Genomic DNA, 9,268 nt, shown 5'->3' on the forward strand with positions numbered 1-9,268 from the left:
CTGAACAAAGAATGAACTTTTTTTTTTTCTATCACTAACATAATATGTACAAGTTTCATTAGGGGTTTTATGCCTTTTTAATCATAAAAAATAAATGCTACCTGTTTTAAAATATAGTCTGCACTCAGCAAAGAAGAGCTTTTGCTCATGGATTCGATAGCTCCAGATTGTGAATGCTGTCAGGGAAATTACTGGTAGTATTGTGTGAAATTCCTTCCTGTGCAAAATGCTAGCACAAAAATCTGTACATCAGTTACAGGCCTATTTTGAAGGCTGAAGTGATGTCAAAGGAACAGACTGAAACAAAATAAAAAACCTAAATTAATTTGCTTAAATGGTTGCAATAGTCACAACTAGCAAATTAATGAAGAAATATTGGCTTTAGTAATTAAAAAATATTTGAAAAGGAACAAAAGGTTTCATTCAAAGAGCATGCTATCTACCCCAAAGTATCAGCTGAGAAGAGGCATGACCTAAAATTAATTTGCATAAACGTTGGCAGTAACTCTAAGTAGCAAGATAATTGAAAAAGTAATGGATTGCATTAAACTAAGACCATTATTAAACATAGCAAGACTTTACATTCACTGACTTGCTTCTTCACAAAGAGTCAATTTAACCAGACAAAGGTTGGAGAGAGAACCAAAGTTACCGAGTTTGACTGAAATGTAATGGAAGCGGCAGGCATGGATTTGCTGGCAAGACTATGAGGTTCCTCCCATTCCTATTGCATAGCTGAGAACTTTAAATACTCTAAGAGAAAGTACAATATTTCTGTTGCATCCTTACTTCAAGATTGGAAGCACCAGAATTGTGGTAACCCAGCGAACAGGAGCAAATTAAAATTGGGAGTGGCAGGAACTGTGTGTGACCCAAAATACTGACTACATCACTCAGTAGTGAATGATAATGGCAAAGACGTTTTGTTGCCGTTAGTAAAATGCCAAGATAATGGAATAATCACTTTTTGTATTTCATATTTTCTTCAAATTCTTTTTTACTGCATCAGGAAATATGACCACTCCTAATCAGCAGAGGGAGACAGAAGACAAGTTTTAATAGAGGTTAAAATAAATGATCTATTTTGGTTTCAACAAGTCCTACTTTTAAATACAGACTATTTTCTGAAGCATTACGCTACCAATTTTTATTAAAGCTACGAGAGAAAAAAAGTACTCCACTATTTTTTAACCCCTGGAGTTTGTGCTGGTTTGCCTTACAAAACACCCAGGAAACAGTTACTTTGGTAGGATAATGATCCCTTACCCTCATGTATTTGAGACTTGTTAATAAATGCTGTTACTTGGCTTTTGGCTGTACCCATGTGCTTTCTTTGTAGTGATATGTAATGGACAAGATTTAAAGATGGTGACAAAAGCATAAGTGCAGACAATTGTGGAATGGAGAATTATTAAAGATGCTTTTTGAAAGTAAAATTAAGGATACTTCTATAGGGCAGTACCTCTTTTAAGAAACTAATAATGGCATTTAATACTATCCAGGCAATATGTAGTTCCTATCTGCTACTGGGCCAAAACAAAAAGTCAGTTTATAATAACAAGCTGTGAGAAAATTTTTATAAAAGCTTTCTGCTAAGTTTGCTGCCTAAGCTTATTAGTCACAGGGTTTTTTTAGAGTGTTCCCATTTAAGCCCACAATTTATGATGCTGTTGAATAGCATTGCAAAAATACTTAACAACAATTTGAAGCACTATATCATACAGCAATATTACATGAGTATCTCTCATGGAAGTTAACAGGTGATTTGGGTTGCTGTTACACTGCTTGCTTGTGCTACAGCACACTGGGCCTTAAGATGTAGGGCTAGATCCAGAATTACATTTCTTAGGTAATTCCTAAAATGGAAAAAAAGTCTTAAAATCAGGGAAATTACTAAAGCCCAAGGTATGTTGATTCATTATCCTGAAATCTTTAAGAAAATACAAAGATCAACCAAATGGATGCTGTCTAGGTTGTGTGGTGAGAAAGTCTTAATTAACTGAAGGATGATGACATCAAAACATGTGTACTCTGTCTCCACCTGCTGATAGGGAGGAACTATACTTACATTGTGCACAAGGGTAGAAGAGCTTGGAAAAAAAAAGTGGCCACTGTTTTTGTTGTTTTACTGCAGTGACTGGAAGACTGTCAATGCAGTGAAGGAAACTTTATGAAAATGCTTTTTTGAAAGAAAGAAGCACTAAAACGTATTGACTTAGCATTGTTACAACTTTAGCAAATATAGCTTAATTGTATCCTATGAAAGCCCATACAATTTGGTGTTGATCGTATATGCATTATACAGCCTTAATATGACAGCTTGGCACCCGTATGGAAGGAGCTGGAATTGTGTCAGGTCTAGGCTCTGCCTCCATGAGGATTAAAGCAATTAGGTTCTTTCCTTCTCTAACCTCAGTTGCAGAGAGATAAATTTTGAGGGGTGGGAAATCGGAGAATTTAGTGGAAGCAGGAATGTGCTCTGAAAATATCAGTCTACTATTAGTTCCAAATTTTGCTGGATTGCTTTTAACAATGACCTCATTCCTGATAATATAATGTAAAAGAGCTTTCAATATAATTGATTAAATGAGAGATTAATTTTAGTGACTTTCAACTCCCAAAAAGTTGTCTCCTTGAATTTCAGTGTAAAAGCTCACAAACTCTAAAATGTTCACATTACTAAAAGAATTCAACCCCAAAATTTGGTATGTTTCTTTCTGATTTGTAAACTGCAAATGATTTGGATTCTTTTACAGATAATTAACCCCAATGAGCTACTTCTATCTAAGGAGTTGGCTTAATTAATAGCAAAAATAGTAAACAACATCTTTTGTTTTGGTAACTGACACTGTTGGCTTTGTGAACAAATTCAACATAAAGCTTGAAAGTATTGGCAAAGGAACCAATTTAGTAGGCTTTATTTATTCAAACTAGAAATTAATTTTATTGTTTGTGAATGGCGTGGGATTGATAGAACTGAAAATGAAGTCTTCTGTTTATCCAGAAAGATGCTATAACACAATTGCAGCAATGTAAACTTTCCACCCTGGCCCCATTGTATGTCTAAGAACCAAGTTTAATTGTCTGTATTTAAAAAAAAAAAATCAATATTTGGCCTTTCTGCTGAGAAGTTTAACGTGCTGATTACCACAAGCCTACATTTTGAAGATATTCTGGCATCTCCACTAGTGTTAGTGGGAATTTTTGATGAGTACAGTGAAGCACTGAAAAATCTCTTTAGGAATAGACCCAGAAAAACTGAAGAGTGGGTTGCAAAATTGCTACTATTGCTAGAGGAATATATATCGTGCTGGATCAAACAGTCTGAAAGAGGCAAGGCTGCTGCAGCTCCATGCCCCCAAGTCCAGTAACGAGGCTGAAGATATATTTCCAGTAAGCATACACACCCAGAGCATACATATACATCACATTATACATCTACACATGTATGCCACACAGATCACAGACAGGCACGTGGATCACTCACACAGACACAGTCTCATCCTGTTTCCCTCTCTGGCTGAGTAGGTTGGAGGTCTACTAGTGAGAAGATACATTTATATACATGTACAAGGTAGGTGCCCCCAGTAGCTGGGCTTTGCCGCTCAGTCTGCCCAGCAGCTGGCCCTGGATCCCAGTCTCCCCAGAAGCTGGGACCTGGAGTTATCAGCCCCTGAGGCTGCAGCCCCACTTCAGTTGCTGGTCCAGGCTCTCTCACACATGCAAACACACTTTTCCACACTTGTTCCTCCCCAAACTGCCTAAATCCCTCTTTTTCCAGCCTTTGGTTCCTCCCCTGAACGTCCCATAATAAATCCTGGGTAATCCCAAAAACACTCTTCCCCTGCATCCCCTAAGGTGTCCCACACCCCTAGGCAGCAGCCCCCTTAGCTTGAAAGGTCATCCAGAGAGCTGCTCCCAGTGACTCATCTTGATGGATTTCACACCTGAACATCAGGGCTGATGCTGTCCTGGTAAAAACCTGGAAGGAAGTGGGACAGTGTCTTTACTCCTCAGGAGGCTGTAATTTGGGTTCCCGCCTGCTCCTGTGCTCCTCTGGGCTTGTCAAGATGAACCAGTGGCTCTCCTTGATGAACCTGGGAGCACCCTATCATGGTATTATTTGGGCTCCGATGTAGTCTCTGTGCTCTTTTGTGGGTGCACAGATGGGCCATTGCCACTTAACCTAACAGCTACCAAATCTGTTTTTCCACCATTTGAAAAAGCCAAAATCTAGCTGACAGGATGTCATGGGTGATTTTGGAATGCTTGAATATTTTATGGGATTATCTATTTTAAAATTAATTCAACTATAAATTTTATACATTATGTAAAAGCTTAACAAGTAACCATATACTATGTGTATACTAGTACCATAAAAGTGCCAGAAAGGCTCCTGGGCCACATGGTGTGACATGACCAGTGCATACTCTACCAGACAGGGTGGCTGCCCACAGCTGCACTAGCCTCCCCAGTTGTGCTCACCGGCGTGGGCAAGAACCTTTTCCATCCTAATTTAATTTAATACACAATCCTATTGCTGTGCCCAAGAATGTTCCCAGTCACTATTTTAATTTACTGGGGTAGATATAACTGTAGAGTCTCTGTGAAATGACCTAATGGTCTCATTTTTGTTCACTGCAGGCAGGTGTCCCCAGTGCAGTAATACATGGCACTAATTAGCATCCCTTTCTGGCGCTCTGAGGAGAGATACCAGGATTGATTGGGCATGGAAACTGAACTCCTTTTTCATTTGCAGAAGTGTACCTTCTGATTGAAGGGCTGATTCGAGCCCTGGCAAGGTAGTAGAAGGAAATTTGCACTGCCAATAGCTATCATAATTGTGTTAATATACAGCTGGGGGACTGCTGTGGAAGGACTATTGGGACACTTACATGTTCACACGTTTCCCTTTGCTCTCTGAAGAGGGAGTTTAAATAAACCTGCCTCAGTGCTTTTACACTGGGTTCTTAGGGTTTTGTCCTGCTCATGGAATACTCTTTTGCTGTTTATTGGTATTTGAGGAAAGTGATTGTTTTAAAAACAGTAAGCTTGTGAGAAAGAGATCTCTGTATAGAGGAGTCAGGATGAAGTATGCATTTTCTTATTAGATTGAAAAGTGCTATAAACTAATTACTTTTGTTATTTGCTATCTTTAGTTTGAACTCATTGCTTTAATGTGAGAAAATACAGACATTCTAAAACTGAACCGATGTAGAATAAACCACATCCAGGATGAATTTCCATCTACAGAATTTCTCTCATTTATCTTTATTTTTCTGCAGTCATAGATACACTGCATTTACCTTGAAAAAAAAAATGTGTGCTGTTGAAACAATCACGTTATTCACATGCTTGAGTTCAGCACGTTTGAAAACGAGAGTAATGATGGTGCTAGGACGTTGTCTGTTTTCAGACCTGCCATTTCTAGAGAAAAATTTCTTCCATTGACAAGTAAAAAGGCATTTTCTCCCCAACTTCTCACTCCGAAAGCAATTCTGAATCTTCAAGTCAAGCACTCTAATGCAAGAGGTGGCTTCTGCTCTCAGTTACACCTGTTGAACTCCATTATCTTCCATTCTGCCCTAATTACATATAGACAAACTCATTCACTTGACCTGGATGACCCTGCCATTAGAACTTTAATTAACTCTTGTGACCCTGATTCATTGCCCAGAACAGAATGCAAGTCATTTTGTCACAGCTAGGCTGGCAATCGGGGCTAAAGTATATTTTTAATGAATTGAGCACTTGTCTGTGATCGCTGAATAAGAGGTTGAACACAGATACATTCAGTAACTCAATGAAACACCTATGTATATTTATATTTTTGACTAGTACAGTGTAAGCAGACATATCATTAAGCTCAGAAACCTGATAAATTCTCTCATCTAAAGAATTTTTACTCCATTGTGTGGCTCCTCTGACATTAGATCCAGCTGATATTTGTCAGAAAACAAAGAAAAAAATTGTATTTATGAGATCTCCAAAATGTATTTCAACAGATCTTTAGTACAGCTCCTGTTTAATAGAATTCATTATTAAATGGTTTTCTGCAGGATAATAGCTAATGACATCCTCATATGAATTTCAGCAGCCTAAACCTTCTTTAAATCCAATTTTTCATATCACATTGCTCAAGTTTTCAGTGTTTTGGGGATTCCCCTGTCAGTTCAGGATACTCTAAAATTGGAGGACCTGTGCTCCTCTCTGACCTTTTGTCACCCTTTTGTTGCTGTCATACACAGAGGTTAGCTACTGCCAGCTATTTGGCATGTCTTCTAGACTGACTGACGTCAGTTGGCTCTCAAGTATTTCATCTCTGTCACTATGGAATTGGGTCCCGGTAGAATTTAGACACACGGGACTTTATCTTTTTACTATTTTAAAATCAGGTCTAGGTACACTGTATTCTGACAATGGGTTTAATGGTTTTTTAAGCTTCTTATGAAATCTGTGGAATCCCTTGTGCAGAAGGAAGGGCAGAAGTCTTTGCCACTTCAAGTTTGAAGCAATGAGGCATTTATCTGTGTAATGAGATAACAGCATTTCCCTGTCAGATACATTTCCTGTGTCACGATACATATAGTAGTAATAGTAAAGCAAGGAATAGCGTAGTAACAAAGATCATTTAAGTACTACAGGAGGATAAATGTCCAGTTACTCTTAAGAATAGCCAAATTAGAATTAAAAGTAGGGAAAATAAACCCACTTACATGAGTGCATAAGTGTTACCAGGCTGTCCACCACGAAACAGTACATCTTTTTTGCATTTCCTGAGCAGATTCTGGTAGCTGCTTTGGGTTAGAAGGTATGACATGTGGTCGCTAGCTGCGACTAGTCTTTCTATTAGTAACTCATAACCTTAATACAAACAAGCTGACTTGGCCGTGTCTTTGCTTTTCCCACATGAGCAACTGCTGTTCCAGTCACTGAGACTACTCAGGTAGGGCCACAGCTCGGCTGCGTAAAAATTTTCAATAATAGCATTTCTTTTAATCCCAGAGAGACCAGCAGGAGGGGGTGATGTGTGAATTAGAAGGTGTCTAATCATCAGTATTTTTGTTCCACCTTCTTTCATGCAAAATCCTACAGGTGAGATATATCCAGCCACGCTGTACAAAAAGTATTAGTGCAATTGTGTTAGATAGTCAGCTTGAGTCAGGAAATTTTTCCTGACTGAATGCACAATGCTGGGTATACATGCAGTTACCCTTTGAGGCTTCAAAATAATTTTTACCTGATAATGTGTATTTTCATACACCTCAGATGATTTAATACATCCCGGTATTTAAAATAACAGCTACTGTTTTAAATTACTGTCTGTGTTCAAAATAGTTGCCACTAGATGGCAAACTGATTGTATGCAGACTTCCACACAAAGGGAACGTCTCTGCTGTGTGCTAGGTGACCAGGTGAACGTATTGCATCAAATTTATCCTGCCTTGATTCCGTTGAAACCACTGGAATTATACCACAGAAACAGATGTCTCTTTAACCTTAGGTACTGAAAGCGCCTAAAGTAAGTAAATATCATATTTGTTTCTGTTTGCTTGTCTAAATCAAGTCTGTTGTACTAAACCTTTTAACTTCACATCACACAGCGAAAATGCAAGAGTTCAGGCCCATCATTCAATTTTAGGTACCGGGTATGTTCCACGGTACGTAAGAGGTAGTGAGTGGCGCATGCTGACAGAGACAAAAGGGACCTGGAAATCAAAATCCCCTTTTATATGTGCCCAGTTGTACAGGACCCATGTAAATGCTCACATTTTACAGCACCCGATCCTTCAAGTGCCACAAATGTCCAATTTGGAGAGTTTTGCATCCATCAGTTCACACAGAGCCTCAGCTAGAGTCAGGACCTCTTAGGATGTTATCCTTTCCTTTTCCCTCATAATACTGCAATAATGGATGGCTTTTCTAAGTAGATGCTGCACATTTCCATTCGCAAGTGCTATTTGCAGTCACTTAAAAAAACACATTAACCTGCTCAAGATCTTGTTTTTATCAGTTTCACACCAGTGCGACTTTACTGTTCCTATCATAATGCAAGAAAATATTTTATGACCCTATATTAAAAACAATTGGCATAGGCCTTATGTCTGTTAGTATACTTTTCTATTGTGCACTGGTCTGACACCACCAGTCAGAAACAGAGATCCCTTTTAAAAGCAGAGGTTAGTGAAAAACTATCTTGCTTGCTGCATTTTACTTTCTTACATTAGCAGACGTATATATATATAAACGTATACCTAAATATTATGTCTTTGCTGTGACATTAACTGATGTTGGTATCCATCTTTGATTAGTTTCTATCTGAAATCTGCTTTTTCACCCACATTATTTTGTGAATTAGCCTGTTTGAGATTTAACAGTTCTTAAAGGCAAAGGATCAGCAGTTGCACTGTCATTCACTTATGGAAATAGGCTCGCAGTTCTGACCTGGGATTTATTTTTATCACCAGTTTAGCTTACTGGTGCTATGCTATCAAAAATAAAATTGGGGTTCTGATTTAATTTCTATTTGTGTGGCAAGTTGACAGTATTTAAAAATATGCTCACCAAAAAAAATGCAGGGTTTAGGACACATGTCAGAATCTCAAACAAGATTCATTCTAAAAAGATTTGCTTTAATCTAGTCCCTGAGAAAAAGTGTCATAGGTCCACTGGATTGACTGAATAGGTGTACAGTTCACTCTGGTTTTACTAAGTCTGTGTCTAGTGAAGTGATGTTTATCTCCATCCTTCACAGGCCTCAGGGATATTGTAGGCAGTGCCCTCGCCATGCTTGTTAAATTACAGCTGTGCAGTAAAGCAATCATTACAATTGGATCACATGCATAGAGCCATTAGTTATTCACTGGCAAGAATCAGTATGGCCTTTTTCTGCCTCATGAACAATTAGCAACATGTAAGCAAGTTATCCCAAGTTTTCTGATATTCATCTGAAGTACCAGAGATCAACCACACCTGGATATGGGACCTCACACAGAATTCATTCATGCATTAAGGCTGTGCCAAGGATCTTTGCTTTTAGTGTCCTGCTTAATATGTCCTCCTCATTTATTCAGATTTTCACTCATTACCAGATTTGGAGATGGAAAGGAATAACCTCCACATTAGACTTGTCAAGTACTTGTGAAGACTTCCCTTCCTCCATAGTGTGAAGCGTGGTTCATCTTCCGAGATCACCTACTGGGCCTTTAGCTCTCACCGTGACCTTGAGCACAAGTGTCACCTTATGTGTCCTGTTTTCTGACTGTGG

The sequence above is a fragment of the Phalacrocorax aristotelis genome, chromosome 3 (genome assembly GCF_949628215.1).
Source record: "Phalacrocorax aristotelis chromosome 3, bGulAri2.1, whole genome shotgun sequence".
In the NCBI taxonomy this organism is placed as follows: Eukaryota; Metazoa; Chordata; class Aves; order Suliformes; family Phalacrocoracidae; genus Phalacrocorax; species Phalacrocorax aristotelis.